This window comes from Macaca mulatta, chromosome 18 (assembly GCF_049350105.2).
Source record: "Macaca mulatta isolate MMU2019108-1 chromosome 18, T2T-MMU8v2.0, whole genome shotgun sequence".
NCBI lineage: Eukaryota > Metazoa > Chordata > Mammalia > Primates > Cercopithecidae > Macaca > Macaca mulatta.
The window spans coordinates 65,203,947-65,224,708 of NC_133423.1; the positions used below are offsets into that span (position 1 = coordinate 65,203,947).

Below are 20,762 nucleotides of genomic sequence, written 5' to 3' on the forward strand. Positions count from 1 at the left end.
AGTCAGTAAAAGAAGGTGGTTATGCCTAGAATTCAGGGGGAAGATATAATGGTGATGCATGAGGAGCTGGAGAAGAGAAAATATAAAATTTGTGTCTGTGTCTATAATAATTTGTTTCCCAGTTTAGGAAAGAGGGCATCCTGATAAACTCTAGCCTGTGATTCAGGCTATTTGTCAGGCTGATGTCTTTGTGTTATGGATGGATGCATTGCCTCTCCCAGCATGATGTACTCTAGCCATAGGGAGAGCTGGTATGTAAATGTATCCTTCTGTTTCTTTTCATAGTTACTAAATAACTCTCTGAAAATTATATGAGTTACCTTGTAAACTTTTCCTGGTTTTCTGTCCCACTCTATATGGACAGCTCTATTTCTTGTTAAAATACATATACAGTAACATTCTAGTTTTTACAAGCACATGCTTTTATCAGCTCTAGATGCACTAAAAAGATGAAACGTCTAGTGTAAGCTCAGGACTGGTACCACCACTGTGATGGTCATTTCACATAATGCCGTTCTGAGACGTGCTGTCTGATTTTATACATTTGGCCTATAGAATATATGTAGTTTTAAAAGCAATATTGTTCATCCTCAGGTATACTCTGGATCTCTTTGAAGTTCATACCACAAACCATCCATCACTACCTTCCTTCCTCTATCTTTTCTCATTACTGCCTCCACCTGAACTTCTAGACACCTGGTGTTTGACTCATAGCCTTTTTTTACCATGCACTCTGCCACAGCCTGCCAAAGCATTCTTTGGATAAGAGCTAGGCAAAAATCGTGATTCAGGCTCAGTTTAGGGCTCAGAGGAACTTTGATTAAAACAATAACAAAAATTGTAAAACCCCAAACCAAGCAGTACAGAAACTGGAGTTTAGAAAGACAGGCGAAATGACCTGGGTACCTGATGCAGGGATAGAGAAAACTTCCAGGTCAGAGGCATGGCAGCCCTGAATTGGCTGGTTTGTGGGCTGCTTGGCTGAAGGAAAGAACAGGTCAGCACTTGCTCTGCCCCGGGGAAGGCTCAGTGGGCACTGAGGTGTTTTATTACACAGCATATAAGCAGGACAGCAGCAGCCATGGCTTACCAGTGCATCCCATCCGACAGCCACTTCCTTTCTGAATTGAACAACAGCTAAGAAAAGTACAGCTTGAGATTCTCCTCTCACTCATGTTCTATTTTCCTTAGTCCTAGCCAGAGATCTTCCATTCAGATGCCTCAGTGCAAACTGGACTCCTCTTTTCCGCAGCTGCAGCCTGATTGAGAATAATTCAGTTCCATTGGCACCTCCAAACGTGAATTAATGAAACACCAATATCCCCTGGGTCCAAATTTTCCAAAGGCTAATAAAATATACAAGGACCTTGATGTATCAATCAAACACCCTAAACATTGAGAATTAAATGCAAATTTACTTATTCCAAGCTGGAAAACATCATATATACGACTTAGACCCACACTGCTATTGTCAGTCATGCTACTGGAAGAATGAGATCACCTAACTGGCCAAAAAACCAAATCTTCTGTGGTTCACCTTATTAAAATACCAGCAAATCTAGGGCACTTATACCAAATCCCTTAGACCTGTGAAGAGCCAATGATTTGGAATTCCCACTCACTCCATGATTAGGATTGCCTTTCTGTAGACATGTTTTTTTGTTTTTTGTTTTTTTGTTTTGTTTTTCTGGTTTTTGTTCATTTGTTTTTGTTTTTTGAGATGGAGTCTCTATCTGTCACTGAGGCTGGAGTGCAGTGGCACGATCTCAGCTCACTGCAACCTCTACCTCCTGGGTTTAAGCAATTCTCCTGTCTCAGGCTCCTGAGTAGCTGGGATTACAGGCTCCCATCACCATACCCAGCTTATTTTTGTATTTTTGGTAGAGATGAAGTTTCACCATGTTGGCCAGGCTGGTCTGGAACTCCTGACTTCAGGTGATCCACCCGACTCGGCCTCCCAAAGTGTTGGGATTACAGGCGTGAGCCACCCGTGCCCAGCCGACATTGTTTTAATCCATTTCATGTTTTGTACCAAATAATAGGCATCTCATTGTATTCTGTATCTCAGCCATTGGCCTATGCCCCTGATGCTCTCCCTCAGTAAATCAGTCTGGCTACCGTTACCAAAGTGACATAATTATTTAACATTCTCAACCTCTGTCTCAAGTGTTAGAAGTTTGGACTGTAAAGTTCCACATCTGAATCATGCATATTCCTATAGGCTCTAACTATTCCTGTTAGGATTTCCTGCCTCAAAATCTGGAATTTCGGCTTGTGCAGCTCTTCTGCAAAATATGTTCTACAAAAATACCTGTAGCATTTCTACACACTGCCTGAAAGATTTGAAGACTTTATAGACCACCCTGAGGTCCCTGAATGTTGGCAGAGAGAGAAATATCTTCCAGGCTTAGTGTTCTCCTTCCCAATTTACTTTATTACTTTAGAGTCCTGTATTCTCTGGTTACTCTTTTGATAATGTCACAGTTCACAAAAATATAATCAGTTTGGAGAAATTTGGGTTGAAAACAACAATCAATCAGCTTTGCTGTTCAAATGTTTCTTATGTAGCTACTTGCTCTTCAACTTTTCAGTCTATTTGCTGTTTGTGGGAAGCAGAATTCTAAGACAGCTCACAAAATTCTCAGCCCGTTGTATATGCACATTGTGTTCTAATTATTCAATGAAACACTAATTGAGGTGTTGCTGTTGAAAAGATCTTGCAGATGCAATTAGTTCCAAAATCCATTGACCTTCAGACAGAGAAATATCTGGGCAGGCCTGACCTAATCACATGAGCCCTTTAAATGTGGGTTCAGGGGTCAGAAGAGAGAGAGAGAGAGAAAAGTCAGAGAGATTTGAGGTGTGATGAAGAATTAATAATGACTTTGGGCCAGGTGTGGTGGCTCATGCCTATAATCCCAGCACTTTGGGAGGCCGAGGCAGGCAGATTGCTTGAGTTCAAGAGTTCAAGACCAGCCTGGGCAACATGGTGACACCCCATCTTTACAAAAAATACAAAAATTAGTAGAGTGAGGTGGTGCATGCCTGTAATCCCATCTACTTGGGAGGCTGAGGCAGGAGGACCATTTAAGCCTGTGATGCAGAGATTTCAGTGAGCCAAGATTGTGCCATTGCACTCAGCTTGGGTGGCAGAGTAAAACCCTGTCTCTCTCTCTCTCTCCCTGTCTCTCTCTCTCTCATACACACACACACACACACACACATACACACACACACACAACTAACAATGACTTTGGAAATGGAGGGGGCCTCTTGGCAAAGAAGTGCCTAGTTTTTAGGAACAGAAAATATCCCCCAGTTGGCAGCCTGTAAAGAAACGGAACTCTCAGTTCTACAACCACAAGGAATAGATTTCTGCCTCTGGAAAGTGGATCCTGAGCTTTAGATGAGAACACGGCCTGACCAACACATTGATTTCAGCATGTGGGACCCCAAGCAGAGGACCCAACCAGACCATGTTTGGACTTCTGACCTACAGAACTTTTAGCTAATACATGGATGTTGTAGTAACAGCATTCTGTTGCTACAGAATACTGTTCAACTATTTCTTACCTATCCATTTATCATGCAAGTTCTATAGAGTTTGCCTTCCAGATTACTTTTTAAGGCTATTGCCCAGAATTTGAATCCATAATTGAACTTCACATATAGAAGACAGCAGTAGGGTGAGAATGTAAGGAGTATAATGTAAGGAGCATATCTGAGTCCATGGTGTTTCCATATAAGGCCTTATAGCACTTATAATGATCCATCATGACTTCCATTTTAAAGGAGAGAAATCATGACTTTGTCTACTACCCAGATGTTCAATATAAACCAGTTTTTCATTTATCAAATGCATAAGAGCTTTCACTGACAGCTTTGGAATAAACCATATTTCCTTTACAAATTCCATTGTATGTATGTGTGTATACAATCATATATCACTTAACAATTGGTTCTGAGAAATGTGTCATTGGGTGATTTCATCATTGTGTGAGCATCACAGAGTGTATGTACATAAACCTAGATGATATAGCCTACTTCACACCTGGCTATATAATATACCCTATTGCTCCTAAGCTACAAACCTGTATAGATGTCACTGCATTGAATACTGCAGGCAACAGTAGTACAGTGAGAAGTATTATAATCTTATGAGATCACCGTTATATATGTGCCATATTTTTGAAATGTCATTACACGGCATGTGTATATATATATGTGTGTGTGTGTGTATATATGTGTGTGTATACATATGTGTATATGTGTATAGATTTCTCTTATGTGTTTTGCAACTTTCCATTATCTTTCTGGGTAAATATTAGTGTTTTGTTGTTTTTTTTTTGAGACGGAGTCTCGCTCTGTCGCCCAGGCTGGAGTGCAATGGCCGGATCTCAGCTCACTACAAGCTCCACTTCCCAGGTTTACGCCGTTCTCCTGCCTCAGCCTCCCGAGTAGCTGGGACTACTGGCGCCCGCCACCACGCCCGGCTAGTTTTTTGTATTTTTTAGTAGAGACGGGGTTTCACCGTATTAGCTAGGATGGTCTCGATCTCCTGACCTCGTGATCCGCCTGTCTCAGCCTCCCAAAGTGCTGGGATTACAGGCTTGAGCCACCGGGCCCGGCCACTATTAGTCTTAAGCAAGAATAAAATACATTACTTAATATTTAAAAAAATTTACAATGGCTGTTTCTGGTGGGAATATTGTTTCAGTAATGCATTCAACAAGTCTTCACAGAACTACTCTTTTTTAAAAATTAAAAATTATTAAAAATACTATCTTTATGATTGTCAGCACCTTAATATGTCTTCCCTTATCTATTTTTAAGACAGTCTAGCATGCTTTGAACTATGAGTAAGACATATTATACACACATGTATACACACATATACACACACATATACATTTGAGAACTTTTTAAGCTGTGTATTTTATTTTCTAAAATTGATATATTAACTATAATTTTATATTACATGTAGATTTCAGGTTATAATTAGTCATAGTGAAAAAAGTCAGCAATATTTTAATTTGGTACATAATATCATTTATTGTTGAAACTACTCAACACAACAGGAAATATTTTAGATACCAATGTGGGTGAGAGGATACATAAAGGAAAACTGATATTTTCAAGAATTAAGACAAGAATGAGTTAGTACTCCCAGGATATAAGTGTTTAAGGCATAAATGTTCATTGAAAGAGAAAAATGAGACAAAAAAGTCAAGAAAAATAAATGGTTTTCTTTTCTAGTACATGAAAAAAATAAATACGTCTTGCCAGTGTATTATGATAGTGAAAAACAAGGAGGAAAATGTCATCAAGGACACAACATGTTATCCACTGATTAAACCTCTCTAGGGACCTTTGGGCATACAAGGATGACCTAGAATAGGCTTGAGAGAGAGAAACTGTGGATAGAAATATAATAACCACCCACAAACATTTGAACATTATACCAGAAATGGAACTATATATCATTTCATGCCAGCTACAACTGAAAGTGATAACAGAAATTTACAAAGAGGTCAGTTTAGCTTAATCTTATATAAAAGTTCTCAGTAGTAATCTATTATCTTTGTGGTTTGGGAAAACTAATAATTTGATGACGTGGATTTGCTTTGTCAAAATAAATTCATGACCCTGGTTAAATTTAAGTTTTTTTTTTTTTTTTTAAGGTTTTTACTACTGTCACATTTTAAAACATCTTTACGTTTTTTATTTCCCCAAGTACCTTTTATCTAAAAAAATTTGATGATTATTTGTATTTATAGTAACTCTATTTCAGACATTTCTGAAAACTAGAGACATTTTTTTTCAACTCACCACAGTGATAATCAGTACAAAAAATCAGTGTAAAAACTGAGTAAACTAGAAAGTGATATTACTTTGTCCGAAAAAGTATAACAATTTTTTTATGTTGAGCAAAGCATTTTGCTGACTAAAATATAATATGTCTTACTCATAGTTCAATGCATGCTAGACTGTCTTAAAATATAGATAAGGGAAGACATATTTAGGTGCTGAGAATCATAAAGATAGCATTGGTAATAATTTTTAATTTTTACAAAAGAGTAGTTCTGTGAAGACTTGTTGAATGCATTACTGAAACAATATTCCCACCAGAAACAGCCATTGTAAATTTTTTAAAATATTAAGCAATGTATTTTATTCTTGCTTAAGACTAATATTTACCCAGAAAGATAATGGAAAGTTGCAAAACACATAAGAGAAATCTATAATCACTAAAGACATATTATAAACATAGTTTTAAGAAAGGACAGCTGATTAATTCACCCAGGAAATATTTACTTGGGGCAGACTGTATTAATGGCCCTGGTTCAAACTGCAATAAAGTCAACAACAGTATTCTTAACAAAGGCTATTTTAGCAATAATGAAAATGCTTCACTGAAATTCTTGAAAGGCTATGAAAACTTTAAAGTTCAGCTTTAACAGTGATAAGCAGAGCTATGTATATTCTAAAGTTCAGTTTGATATAGTATTACCTGTGTTGCCAGTGGCAAGTTTTGTATAGATTACATCTCTCCATTCTCTCCACTTTTTTCCCATTTCGACTGCTAAGACATTTGTCCAGGCCACTATCATCTCTTGCCTAGATTAATGTGTCAGTTTCCTCACTCATTCTCTGCCTCCAGCGTTGTGCAGTCACCTCTCTGCCCACAGCCTCGTACAGTTTCCATGCTACAGACAGTATGAGCTTTCTGAAGTGTTAATCCCTTGCTTATTACCTCATTCTTCCCATTGCTTTTGGAATAAAGTTCACACTCTTAAAACAACATGCAAGACCCCTGGTACCATTTGCGACCTCATATTACTCACTCCATCATGGTCTATGCTGCAGCCATGCTAAGCTGCTTTTTTATGCCATGCTCTTTCTCACCCCTGGAACTGGATAAATATTTTTCTCACTGACCAGGAAGTCCACTTTCCTTCTCATCCCCTCTCTTTCTTTCCTATCGCTCCCTTCATGCTTAAAATTAATTGCTCCTTGTAGAAATTTTCTTTGATTCTCCTTAACTACTACCCCAAGGTTAAGTGGTCCTCCTGGTTTCTTCTGAGGCATTGCCTTGAATGAATACTCAGTACCTTGAGACCCACTGACCTTATATTCCCAACACCATACATCCAGACTATAGTAGATAATAAATAGGTCAAATTAAATAAATGGTTAAATACATGTATCAGGATGAGACCCTGTACTATTCCCTGTATTATTTTATTTATTTATTTATTTATTTATTTTGAGACAGGATCTTACCTGTCACCAAGGCTGGAGTGAAGTGTTTTAATCATAGCTCCCTACAGCCTTGAACTCCTGGACCCAAGTGATCCTCCCACCTCAGTCTCCTAAGTAGTTAAGACAATAGGTACATGCTACCATACTGGTTACTTTTTAAAAACGTTTTGAAGAAATGAGGGTCTCACTATGTTGCCCAGGCTTCTCTTGAACTCCTGGCCTCAGGCAATCCTCCCACCTTAGCCTCTTAAAATGCATTTATTAAATGATGTGACTGAACTGACAATATATTTATTCTTTGGTCTGTAGAACCTATCTTTATTATTTCAGTTTAGCAAACAGAGGAGTTCAACATTGAGAAAAATTTAATAAATGGGCTATTTGCAAAGATGTGGGTGAGTTTTAAGGAAATCACCCAGGAATAGTGGGTGAATCTCAGGGATTATTGAATCTCAGGGATTATTGAATATAGAATCTCAGGGATTATTGAAGGGAATTGAAGGGGGCCCAGAGTTAGTATTCTTAGGACTGAGAAAGGAGGGGGTGGTTTCAGGACCCGGCACTGGTAGCCAGCTATTGAAAGTGCCTTTGGAAGAGCATCTCAGCTCTCTGTCCCATCCCCCAACCGCAACCCTCTCCAACAACTTGGGAAACTGGGAGCCAAGGGAATAAATATCTCTTCTCTTTTCTCTTGTTCTCTGACCTCCAATTCCACCATTCCTGTTAGCAAAACCCAACCAGAAGCCAGAAGGCAAGGAAATGTGTGAATAGAGTCCATGCACATTTGTGCTCCAACAAAGGGCAGGGTGGGGAGGGTACTGTTTGGGTGTGGAGAGGCAAACAGAAAAAAATCATCACAGTGATCTAGTATTTCAAGAATTAGACAACTTTAACAATTTTCAACATTACACCAAGACAAATGCCTAAAGGAAGAGAAACATGTCCTTACACCAACTTGGAACAAGTCTTACAATCAGCATGTTTCAATGAATTAAAATAACCTAATCTTCTAATGAAATGGTTAAAATTACTTTGCGTCATATACTCCTTTCTCCTATGTTCCCAATCTTCTCATTTCTGATAGAAATGTCACATAGTAATGTCATTCATCACCTTTCAAGTCTCCTTTCTTAAAGCCCTTACATGAGGGATAAAAGAAGGTATCTCGGTATTGCAAACTTCATTTAAATTTAGTAGAAGAAACTAGAGATGTTTGAGTTGGGTAGTTCGGTGTGGGTAGAAGGTGAGATTTTGAAAGTCTAGGTGACATCAAAATCGTGAGGTTCAGAGTTGAGTGCGTTTCAGTGAGGTCCAATCTGCACAAATACATTTTAATTATTTTTCCTTTGATTTTTTTTTTTTTTTTTTGCATTTCTTACCCCCATCATATCTCCTGCAATTTTAAGCCTACAAATTTTGTATATAACTCTAGGATGCATTCTCTCTCCTGAATTAAGTTGCCTCCCAAGGTTTTTGGACAGCCCACAATTTTATAACATGATTAAAACAATAACAGCAAAACAGTGAAAAAAAATTCCAAATGCGGTGGAACACAGTGAGCATCCACCGGGCAGTGGGATGAGGGCCTGCTGTGTCCTGTCATCGGGGAACAGTCTGTGGGCCCCACTTTTTGGGTGTGCGGCTCAAGCTGGACCTTTTCTTTAACAAACCTTAAAACCAACCAAGTCTCTGAGATTACTGATGTTTCAAGGTGTAAAAGTCCAAAGAGGTCAACCATTTTAGTGGAAATACCAATGATAAAAATGGAAAGAGATGGTAAGAGATCTTCAATCTGCAGACAACTTTTTAGCCACATGAAAGATCTATTCATCACACATGAAAAGCTCACCAGAATTAATTGTAGGACTGATCCTGGATTTCATGATGAACCAATGGTGTGATTTATGATTTTCCTTAAAAATGTACACTAGAAACAGAAGTAATTGACTTGCTATATTGTATGTATGTATGTGTGTATGCATAATGCAGGCATAAGGGGACCCACATTATGATTAATAACGTAATTATTTACACACACCTAGAGATAGGCACAAAAATGGAACATTCTTCAAGAAGAAATTTTTCTGTTTTAAAAGATCTTTAAAAGATGGTAGGTCATGCCTATAACCCCAGAACTCTGGGAGGATGAGGTGGGAGGATCACTTGAGTCCAGAGTTCAAGACCAGCCTGGGCAACATAAGGAGACCCTATCTCTACAAAAATATTAAAATAAAAACTTAGCTGGGCAGGATGACATGCATTTGTAGTTCCAGCTACCCAGGAGGCTGAAGTGGGAGGATCGCTTGAGCCCAGGAGCTCGAGGCTGCAGTGAGCTATGATTGTATCGCTGCATTCCTGCTTGGGTGACAGAGCAAGTTCCTGTCTCAAAAAATCAAAAAATAAAAAATCTATATTAACTCAACTGTTGTCTATTGACATCCACTATCAAGATATATAAATCTGACTATCTCTATTTAAAATCTTCTGGAGGCTTCCCCTACACATAAAATGAAGTGTGGATGCCATGTCCTGTCCCAACCACCCTCATAGCTGGGCCCCTTCCACGTCTTTAACCTCAGCTCAAGGTGTCTCACCTTGCCACAGTATTTGGCTTCCTATCTTTTCTTGAAATATGCCAAACCCTCTCACAACTCAGGATCTTCACACGTGCTGATCCTTCTGTCTGAAACACCATTCCCCAGGCTGTTGGCTTAGTTTACTCCTTCTCATCTTTAAGGACTCTGCTCAAACATCACCTTCTTTCTTGATATACTCCCTCAGTATCCTCTCCCCCTATGAACTATTGTAGAACCCTGGTTATTTCCTTCATTAAAATTTTAGTCTTTATTTCTCCTGTTTATTTGTATGTTTATTTGGTATTCTTATCCTGCTAGAATTAATCAACATGAAGGTGATTTTCTTGTTTATGTGGCAATCTTCAAAGCGCACGGTAGACATGGAGAAGCTCAATAAATATTTGTTAAACAAATGAACAAAAGAAATGGTTTCTCATATATATATGTACATATATACACACATATATAACATGTAATATTATATAGTACTTGATGCTTTACATTTTAGCCCATTTCTTTTTTTTTCAGTAGTTACTATGGCTTTTTTTTTTTTTTAACTTTTATTTCAATAGGGTATAGGTGGTTCTTGGTTACACGGATAAATTATTTACTGGTGATTTCTGAGATTGTAGTGCACCTATCACCTAAGCAGTATATACTGTACCCAATATGTAGTCTTTTATCCCTCACCTCCCCCTCAGCCTTCCCCTTTCCTGAGTCCCCAAAGTCCATTATATCATTCTTGTGCCTTTGCATCCTCATAGCTTAGCTCCCACTTATAAGTGAGAGTATATGATATTTGGTTTTCCATTCCTAAATTACTTCAATAAGAATAATGGCCTCCAGCTCCATCCAAGTTGCTGAAAAACACATTATTCCTTTTTATAACCGAGTAGCATTCCATGGTGCATATGTACCACATTTTCCTTATCCACTTGTTGGTTGAGGTAGCTCATTTTCTTTTATATTTTAAAGATACACTTTAAAGATATTTTTCTTTTATAAATCTTGAAGACAGCTTAAAAATGCTAGATTATTTGGTCTTTTCCACAGATCTTATTTTAAATTCAATTCTTTTTTTTTTTTTTTTTTTTTTTTTTTTTTTTAAACGAAGTCTCGCTCTGTCGCCCAGGCTGGAGTGCATTGGCACGATCTCCGCTCACTGCAAGCTCCGCCACCTCCCGGGTTAACGCCATTCTCCTGCCTCAGCCTCCCTAGAAGCTGGGACTACGGGACTACAGGCACCCACCACCACGGCCGGCTAATTTTTTTGTATTTTCAGTAGAGACGGGGTTTCACCGTGTTAGCCAGGATGGTCTCGATCTCCTGACCTCGTGATCCGCCCGCCTCGGCCTCCCAAAGTGCTGAGATTACAGGCGTGAGCCACCGCGCCTGGCTAAATTCAATTCTTTTTCTCTTCTTCTTTTTTTCTTTTTGAGACAGGGTTTCACTGTCACCTAAGCTGGAGTGCAGCAGCACAATCATGGCTTACTGCAGCCTTGGCCTCTCAGGCTCAGTAATCCTCCCAACCTCAGCCTCCCAAGTAGCTGACATTACATGTGTGCACCACAATGCCGGGCTAATTTTTGTATTTTTTGTCAGGATGAAGTTTTTCCACGTTGCCGAGGCTGGTCTTGAACTCCTGAGCTCAAGCAATCCACCCACCTTGGCCTCCCAAAGTGCTCTGATTACAGGTGTGAGCCACCACATCAGGCTTACAATTTGAATTTTAAAACAAATGCTTAGCAGAGGCCATGTTTATTTTGCTAAAGTGACAGACTACTTAAGGTATCCATGGTATCTATAAATATTTACTAGTTCTTTTCATCAATAGACATGCTTCAAAATATTCAAGTAAAGTAGGAAGTAATAACAAACACTGAGTTTTTCTTTAAGCTCCCTAACTTGATGCTTTTTTCATTGCTCATTAAGGTCACTTCATTGCTGCTTTCTGTTTCATCTTATGTGATATAGTCATTTGTGTATTCAGCACCTGTGATAACTCATTATGGTTAAAAGTAATGCCATTTTGCTGCATTTCATCTGAAAGGTGATTTAAAAGTTTATGGCTAAGGAGTGGTCATTGAACATTCCGTTTTCATGCTTTAATTCCTGATATTTACCACATTTACAATAAAGTTGTCAATTGGGGCATATTTGTTTCTAGATTTTTTTCTTTTCCTTTTTTTTTTTTTTTCTTTTTTCTTTTTGAGACAGAGTCTCGCTCTGTCACCAGGCTGGAGAGCAGTGGTGTGATCTCGGCTCACTGCAACCTCCACCTCCTGGGTTCAAGTGGTTTTCCTACCTCAGCCTCCCAAGTAGCTGGGACTGCAGGGGCATGCCACCACATCCAGCTAATATTTGTATTTTTAGTAGAGACAGGGTTTCACCATGTTGACCAGATGGTCTCAATCTTTTGATCTCCTGATCCGCCCACCTCGGCCTCCCAAAGTGCTGGGATTACAGGCGTGAGCCACAGCGCCCGGCCTGTTTCCAGATTTCTTATGCAATACCTTTGCTTTCCTTCTTGCTACTTCTTCACATTGAAACACATTTTACTTTTCTCTGCTATTAAAATCTTTAGTCAGCATAACCACAGACAAGGGCCAGCTCCTGTGCTGGGAAAAATATCTGCACACCTAACCCAGAAGTATAAACAATGTTCAGAGGTAATAGGTATTCATTTGCTTTTAGTTGTGGTTGAAAAAAGATAGCACAAGAATTCTATAGTTTCTTGGCAAATAATGTAGACGTGATTTAGTACTCCATGAAATGCAGTCGCATGTGTCTAAACAATGGAGATCGGATATTTATGTGCAGGTTTGTTAAACGGTCCCTCCAATCAAGATGAAAAAGAAAGCTTGAAGGATGTATCAACTGTGACATGGTGAAAGCTTATAAAATTTGTGACCCAACATCAAAAATTAGACTGTATCACAATGTAACTGCAATAGAAGAGTTTCCATGTATGGAGATTTTTTACAAAATAAGGTTGATACTTGAAAATCAAGAATTAAAGTGCCCAGAACAATGGCTAGCTGCTACATAGAATATGAGGCAACAAGATAGAAGAAGAAAGGAGACTTATCAATGTAATAGTGATGTCACTTCATTGAGCTATTTTAATTAATTCAAAAATTAATTCATAAATGCCTAAATCTAGGATTTCCCATAAACTGAAATATGAAAACGTTCTAAGGTAATTGCATTAGGACACATTCCTCCTTGGAAATTTTATTCTTAAGTGTTACCGTGTGTATTAAGAAATGTATTGAAGAATAGACTTTAGCAAGAGATTGTGTCTTGAACTTACTTTTTTTTACCTTCTTAACTAAGGTTCAGGTTATATTCACAATTATAAGCCAGAAATAGCATCTTTGTTTTCCCTCTAAAATCAGGTGGCCTTTCAAGTTCTAAATCCCACTGTCATTACCCCTCACAAGTACAAGATGTAAATATCTAATAGACACTTGCCTTCTTTTCTAACTGTTAGGAGAGGATCTTAAAAAATTTTATTACAAAGGGAAAAAAAGGTTTTTAGATAGACCAACTATCCAAATGTTATTTAGAATAGCTATATGTAGACATAGATTCAGATGTAAATAACTAGCTAAATAAAAACATAAGCTTAATGATACTAAGCTGAATTGGTTTCATTTTCAACTCACTTTAAGTATTATCATTAGAAATAATATTTGTAGCACACTGCTAATATTAGACTTATTTTATGATGCTACTGAGTACAAATTTTCTTTTACAGTAATTTTTCATCATATGTATTAGTCTTCAAAAATCATTATTTACCTTTATTTGAAAAAAAAAAATCCTCCCATTAAGGACAACACACTTTGAACAATAAACAAAATCCCTTCCCTCAAAAAGGCTAAGTCAGTCACCAAGCTCTGTGTCCCTCTGGGCTGAAATGATATTAGATTTGGTGAGATGAGCTGTATATCACAAGTACTCCCAGTGCTGGAAGAGGAAATATTTCATTGCATGGGGTGGGGAATGGATTTAGAATTACTCTGTGCCCTCAAATGCTATATTTTATCTTAGGATACATCATTGACATATTCTCTATTTCATCAAATTTCTTACCAGCTTGCCTCTTACCTGCATTCTCTCTTTCAAGTACACGTACACACACACACACGCGCACACGAACGTGCACACGCACATCATTGATAGAAATCACAAAACCATTTTTTCTTTTTCCTTTTATTCACTCCCAGCAGATCTTTCTTTTTCCTGTAAGCTTACCACTTCTAAATTTAATGATATGGGTTTTGAGTTTATTATTTAAAGGAATCACATCTTGCTAATTTTTGTATACAAGACACCGGCACATAGTGTCTATACTGACTAAACAGGCCAAGCTTTGTGAGTTAATTAATAAAATATTTGGTAGAAAAGATCCATCAGTATCTTATCCCTTGACATGACAATGTCAAAACATACAGGATGGAAGGCATCTCATTAATTCAGACCATTTCAAATCAATTTTATTTTGACTTAGGGTCTTGAAATAATATATCATTATCTTTGACTGGCCATATCAAAAACTGAACCCAGTTGGAAAATATTTATATGTCCAAATATTGGTTTAGAGGAAAGTATAGCATTTTTTTGGTAAATTGTTCACACAGAATTTTCCCTATTCCAACCACCTATCAAAAACCATCAAAGATGTAAAATATAATTTCTTTCTACAGAAGAACATTTATATTTCCACATTTTATCTATTTCCAATTTAGGTTTTGCTATATACACACATTATCTTATAAAAATTGTTATAAGACTTCATTGTTTAGGACTTAAAAGTAACTATTAGGAAAGGTTTTATCTTATATTGTTTCAAAAGGAAATTTATACTTGCTTAGTTTAAGAAATTACGTGCATAACTTCCCAAGCGACTTTGATTTTCCTAAAATAACTGCAAGCATTTCTTATTCAATCAACCAATCAATATATATTTATTGACCTGCTCTTTTTACCAAGACTATTAGGTGCTGACTGTTCTAAGTTGTTTGACCTTGAATTATTGCTTTACTGGGGCAGCTGATATGTAATAATAATGGCAACACATCTTGTTTCAATTTTATTACTTATAATTATCTCTTAGTTTTTCTGTTTGATCAGTAATATTTTTCTGAATTTATAATTCTTTAGGAGTCATAGTTCTTCCTCATTTACTACTAAGTCTATGCTCTTTCCATAAGGCATTTTCCCCTTTGCATTCTGCTTTTTCTTCCCAATATTCTTCTGAACACTTAATTTGTGCTTTAGTTATAGATATTTGGTCCTCGATTTGTTCTTGATTTTTAAGAAAACAATACTTTCCTTAAAAAATGTTAAGGACAGAATCGAATCTTTTTTTAATTATGTCTTCCTCACATAATAATTTTGATCTACCCCAAATTATAAAATTTGCTATCCTCATGCTATGGCAGGAGGTAAATCATTATGTTTCCAGATCTCTCCTTGACTGGAAAATCTTAATGCTTTCTCCTTTCTTCTATTTATTCTTGATGTTACAATGATTTCTTCTTAAATTTCAGAAAGGAATTTCTACTTTGTACAATACCACATTCTGTATCCTATAGATCAACTTCTGGTAATCAGGCCTTTGTTTCTCCCTTGTATTCACATTTTTTTGGTTGTCAATTTCTTCTACTGAAGAAAAGTCTGCATCAGCCTTTTATTTCCTGATTAGAATTCACTTTAAATGTCCCTACACAGATAAATCAATATGTGAAGGTGAAAATGACTTGAAGAGCTTTGTCAAGGTAAGTGTTCTTTATCAGACATCATGGGAGTTTTGAAACCAGAAGGATCCTTAGGGCTTATGGAGTTCAATGACCTCATGTACTGCAGATGAGGAAACTGAGCCCAGGAAGAGAAGACTTGCCCAACTTAACGTGAACAAATCCTGTTCTCCAAGACTCTTTCTATTTCCTAGCACTAATGGAAGCTTTCTAAAAGTGATTTTAAATTTTTAATAGTTGTTTGTTTTTATTTTTTTTTCCCAGAAATATCTGGATATAGTGGATTTTATCTTCTCTTTCAAGAGTTCTGTCACTCTTTTCTTCTGGTTCAGTGGGCTAGCTTGTGTTCACTTGACCATGAATCAGCATAAATCACATTCTATCATTTTTTTCTAGTTTTATTCCTATGCTGCAGAATAAAAGCAAGATAAGATAAAGGGAAACTACTGTAGCTACTGGACTATCCTCTATTGTCTTGTGTAAAAATATCTCTTCCCAGATAAATATATCCCTGCTTTCCCCGAAAAAATAGTTGGAGTCATAAATAAGAAGGTTTACAGGTATTTGCAACACCCACATGACCTGGCACATTGTGCTAAATGCATTTCTGCTGAATTTTGACTTTGGCCATTCATTAAGCCAAGTCATCATTAACACCTGCATGATTAAAGCAAAGTGTAAACTCAAAAATAGCAAGAAGTATCCCTTAGCAGTGTCATGCTGATACCTTAAATTAGTTTTTTGTTTTGTTTTGTTTTGTTTTGTTTTTTGGTACATAAGGAAACCAGGAAAATATCCTTTCCTACTCTTTTCCTACCTCTCTACCCCAGGTCACCTTACACACATTTTTCATCTCTGTGAGCAGCTCGCTGAAGTCATTCTTTATACTACTAGTTACACTTTCAAAGTTAAGTTTAACTTTGTCGTTGTGCTTAGCATAACGGTATCAGCATTGTATGTCTTGTCCAAATAAACCTGAGAATGATGACATCTTCCTTCTATAAAGGCACTCTTGCTATTGAATACACCTTGAGTTTGGATGCAGAAACCACGTTGATGGACCATGATTGTTACTAACCTATTCATTAAAGGAACAATGATCCATAAGCTTCACACTTGCCTGGAAGCAGTCAACAGTTAAACATTTTAAGAAATTGAAAGAACTAAACAAAATTAATAGACTGGAGAGTTTAGAAACATGCTGTGAATCAGTGTCTTAGAAACAATTCACTGTGTAAAATTAAATTAGTTTAACTCCAAAATTAAAAGGTAATATTTTCACATAGCAATATAACTTCCAATCAAATGGCATGAGAAGATGCATCTTAGACTGGTGCTTGGTATACATTTTAGGTAATTTTTTGTTCCTTTATTCATCAACATTGGATATTAATAAAATTCAATTTTCTATAATAGTAATTCTTCAACTTTTTAAAATCAGTTTTAAACAGAGGTCTAGGAATGAAAGACAGCCACAGTTATAAGTATTTGATTTGCTGTGATAGATAAGTGAATAAAATAGATTCTAAAGACTGGAAAACCCCATAATGGACTAGCAATGTTTAGTAGCTCATCAATCAAGCAAATTCAATAAGTTGACCTGATCATGCCCATTTCCCCCGTTAGCTACTAAAACTTTTCAATTTATGCTCATTTTGAGCATAGAACTATATTCAAATACAGTTCTAATGATATTCTTGCTCAACTTCTGAGAAGGCACAGGCCACAAAATTTGCATGTCTTGCAACAGGCAAGAAGTAGAGTTCACGTATTATGAGGTTGGCCTGAATTTCCTCACTGCTGTGATATCATGGATAGTACCAACTCCAAGAATTCACAGAACATGGATGGATACACAGGGAACCAAACCAAGAGCGAATAAGTTAAATGGTTAGTCATTCAAGGAGCACTCATCAATTGCCTACTAGGCATGTGTCAGTTAAATACAGCTCAAGGAACACTAGCTTGTTTCTTTAAAAGTTCAACTCAAGAAACATTTATTCTATTGGAGAATGAGGATCTGTCCTATATGAAATATATGTCCTATATGGGTTAAAAGTTAATAAATCAGCAAGTTGTATTACAATGGTTTGCTTTTGTGGAATGATTTGTTTACTTTTTTTTATTTTCCAAATTTTCAATAATGTGTTTATATGGCATTCATAACTTTAAAACTCCTTTACAATTAAGCTGAAATAAAATCTACAAAACAGAACAAAAAAACCCCAGCAAATATACAAATTTAAAAAATCAAACTCTTATTTCTATTCAAGTCCTTTGCCCATTTGTATCAGGTTATTTGACTTTTTGTTGTTGAGTTGTAGGAGCTCTTTATATATTCTGGTTATTAATCATATCAGAGATCTAACATTGTCAAATTCATACAAGCAAAAAGTAGAATGGTAATTACCAAGTGCTAGAGGGGAGAGGGAAAAGGGGAGCTGTTTGATGAATAAAGTTTCAAGTTTGTAAGATGAAGAAATTCTGAAGATCTATTTTACGACATGTGAATGTATGTTAACACTACTGAACTGTACGTTAAAAATGGTAAAAATGTGTTTTTTCCCTAATTTTTAAAAATGCATGAAAATAAAACACTTTTGACAGAATAATAAAATCGGGCTCTGTTCAAAAAGAAACCAGCATCAGGCAAACAAGTTCTATAATGGTAATTCTTCAAAGAACCAAAGTTCACTACTACCAGATGTGTTATTCCTAAACCATTAATAAGAATAAGACCTACTAGAAATACATAAGGCTAATATTTCAGTTTCAGCAAAAACAACAACAAAATTCTAATGTCGTAATAACTAGGTTTAACTAGTTAATGCTTTTTCTTAAAAAATCTAAAAAAAAAGTTGAGATTTTCTTTGTGAATTTATAGAAATCATCTGAATGCAAAATAAGCAAACAAGGGTTCATTTATTTTTATTTGTCCTAGTTTGGTCATTTGTTGCTAGCATAATATTTAGGACTAATTTTTAAACCTTAATGAACCATTTTTATTTTTCTTTTCTCTCTCTCTCTCTCTCTTTCAAGGCAAGGTCTTGCTCTGTTACCCAGGCTGGAGTGCAGTGTCAGGATCAGAGCTCACTGCAGCCTTTTACTCCTAGCTTCAAGTGATCCTCCCGCCTGGGCCTCCCAAAGCCTGGTGTTTCCTTTAATGATTTAAAAATGTTACTCTAGTGTTTGGTCTTTGCAAAGCCCTTTAAAACCGCCAACTTCAGCTTGTCCAATTTTGAAATCTCAGCCTGGCTCAGGCTGAGAAATCTCCTAGGTCTTGAACATTGTAAATGGGTCCTAGGCTCATTTTGAGGGAGCCCTGGTTTACACAAACCTGCTGCTGAACTTAGCCGTACTTACAACAAGCACTTTATTGATCTATTATAATTGATGTATTAAAACAAACATCACCTCCGGTCTGTAAAGCAAAACACATTCTGACTTTGGAGCTGATGTTTGCGACAGCCTTCTAACCTACGGATGTACCCCTCAGGACTGCGTTTCTAGAAAAGCTAGGAGAAGACCCCAGGGCAGGGGAGAGGAGAGGGCGAATTGGGAAGGAACTGCGAGGGTAATCACTTCCTCCACTGGGCATGGGGTGGCACCTGAGCCCTGGGACGCGGGGCTAGGAGGGAGGGTGAGTCGCCAGCGGAGGCGAGGCCAGAAAGTCAGAGGAGAGAGGGGACGACAGAGCCACAAAGGCAGAGCAGGAGAAGGCAGGGCGGGCAGCGGGCGCGGGAGAGAAAAAGAGGGGGGCGGAGCTGCCCGGGCGGGCGGGGGCGCGGGCGGGAGCGGGCGTGGAGGCGGTGCCGCAGCCCCAGCCCGGCCGGACGCACGAGGGCCAGGGCCAGGGTGAGCGCCCGACTCCGAGCTGCCCCGGCTCCGGTCGCCACGCTCAGCTCTCAGCCACCTCACGGCCGCCAGGAGTGCGCGGGAGTTTGCCCTGGAGCGCAGGGAAGTTTCCTCCGAAGCTGCGCTCCTGGAACAGCAGCACCTGCAAGCGCCCGGCAGCGGCCCGCGAGGTAACCGCGCTGGAGCTGGGGCTGGGGGCACTGGAGGGGCAGAGATGACGGGGCGCTGCTGGGGGTACCCACGCCGGGAGCTGGCTCTGGTGGGCGGGGACGTGCGGTCTCACCTTTCCAGGTGCTTCGCCGCTGGGGATGCGGGAGGCATCTTCCTTTTCCGATCTCCCCCTCGTCCAGTATTCCAACCCACTTCCCTTCACTTCAGTGGACGGAGGACAGGAGGTGGGAGGCGGGAGCAGGAAGGGATCCTGACTTTGAGGGGGCGCTGGAGAAGGACGGCCGTGAACTTGTCAGCTACCTGAGCTGCCTTCCTGCGCCCCAGCGGGGCACCCTGGACTCCACATTCCGGAGTCAGACCCCGCTTGGGGCAGGCAGAGGTTGGAAAGAGGACGGCAGGAACAGTCTTGAGTTTCTGCTGCCAGTCTGTCCAGTCCTCCAGCGTGTGTGTGGCAGAAAGACGAGCATCTCTGCTGCGGGGGTGCCTCCTTTGCGTCAGTCTCAAACTCCGCGACCTGGCTCAGGCTCGGGTGCAGGCTGAGAGCGAGGTGGGAGGGAAGTTAGGGGGACCGGGAGGTCAGGTACGATCGTGGCCAGAGCGGAGGGGTTGGGAGAGGCCATCTGAGGAGGGGCTGCAAGTGGCTTGGGGAGAGAAGGAATGGTGTGTTTGTTTCTGCTGCTGTTACTTTCACAGGGTTACCTGCTGCCTCTTCTGCCCCGTTTGAACATCCTGCCTATCAGCATGTTTCTGTTAGAAGGGGTTATGGTTGATGCCTGTCAGGAGTTATTTCCAACTAAGTTTACAGGTGCTAAGTCTAGAGCTGCAGGCCTTCCTCCTTTCTCTCTCTGCGGTCCACCCCCAGCTCCCTCCCACAAACAAACTGTGCCTGAATAATTCCCAGCGTTTTGAAAGCGATGGCAAGTGAATAATATACAATGTGTGTGTGACTTTTTTCTCCCTATGATGCTATCAGATTCAAATCAAAACGCCGTGGATGCTTAATAGGACTCCCTTTTCGCAGTTTTTCTGATAATTGAGAGTATTACCAATGTTTATTTTTCTTCGCTTTAACCTCAGAATTGCATTAATCTATCTTTGTATAATTTTATTTACATTATTATTCCTCTCTGTT

At 38.7% G+C, this 20,762-nt stretch overlaps 1 protein-coding gene across 3 annotated transcripts in view; it reads left to right on the plus strand.

The window, feature by feature from the left end:
- The first annotated feature begins 19,380 nt into the window (after positions 1 to 19,380).
- The window catches only part of CHST9 (carbohydrate sulfotransferase 9), a 292,759-nt gene continuing 291,377 nt past the window's right edge, over positions 19,381 to 20,762 (plus strand). Inside the window, exon 1 of one of the 3 annotated variants that reach the window (XM_077974631.1) lies at positions 19,381 to 19,629. The gene's annotated coding sequence lies outside the window, so the exon portion shown is untranslated. 3 annotated transcript variants of the gene reach the window in all.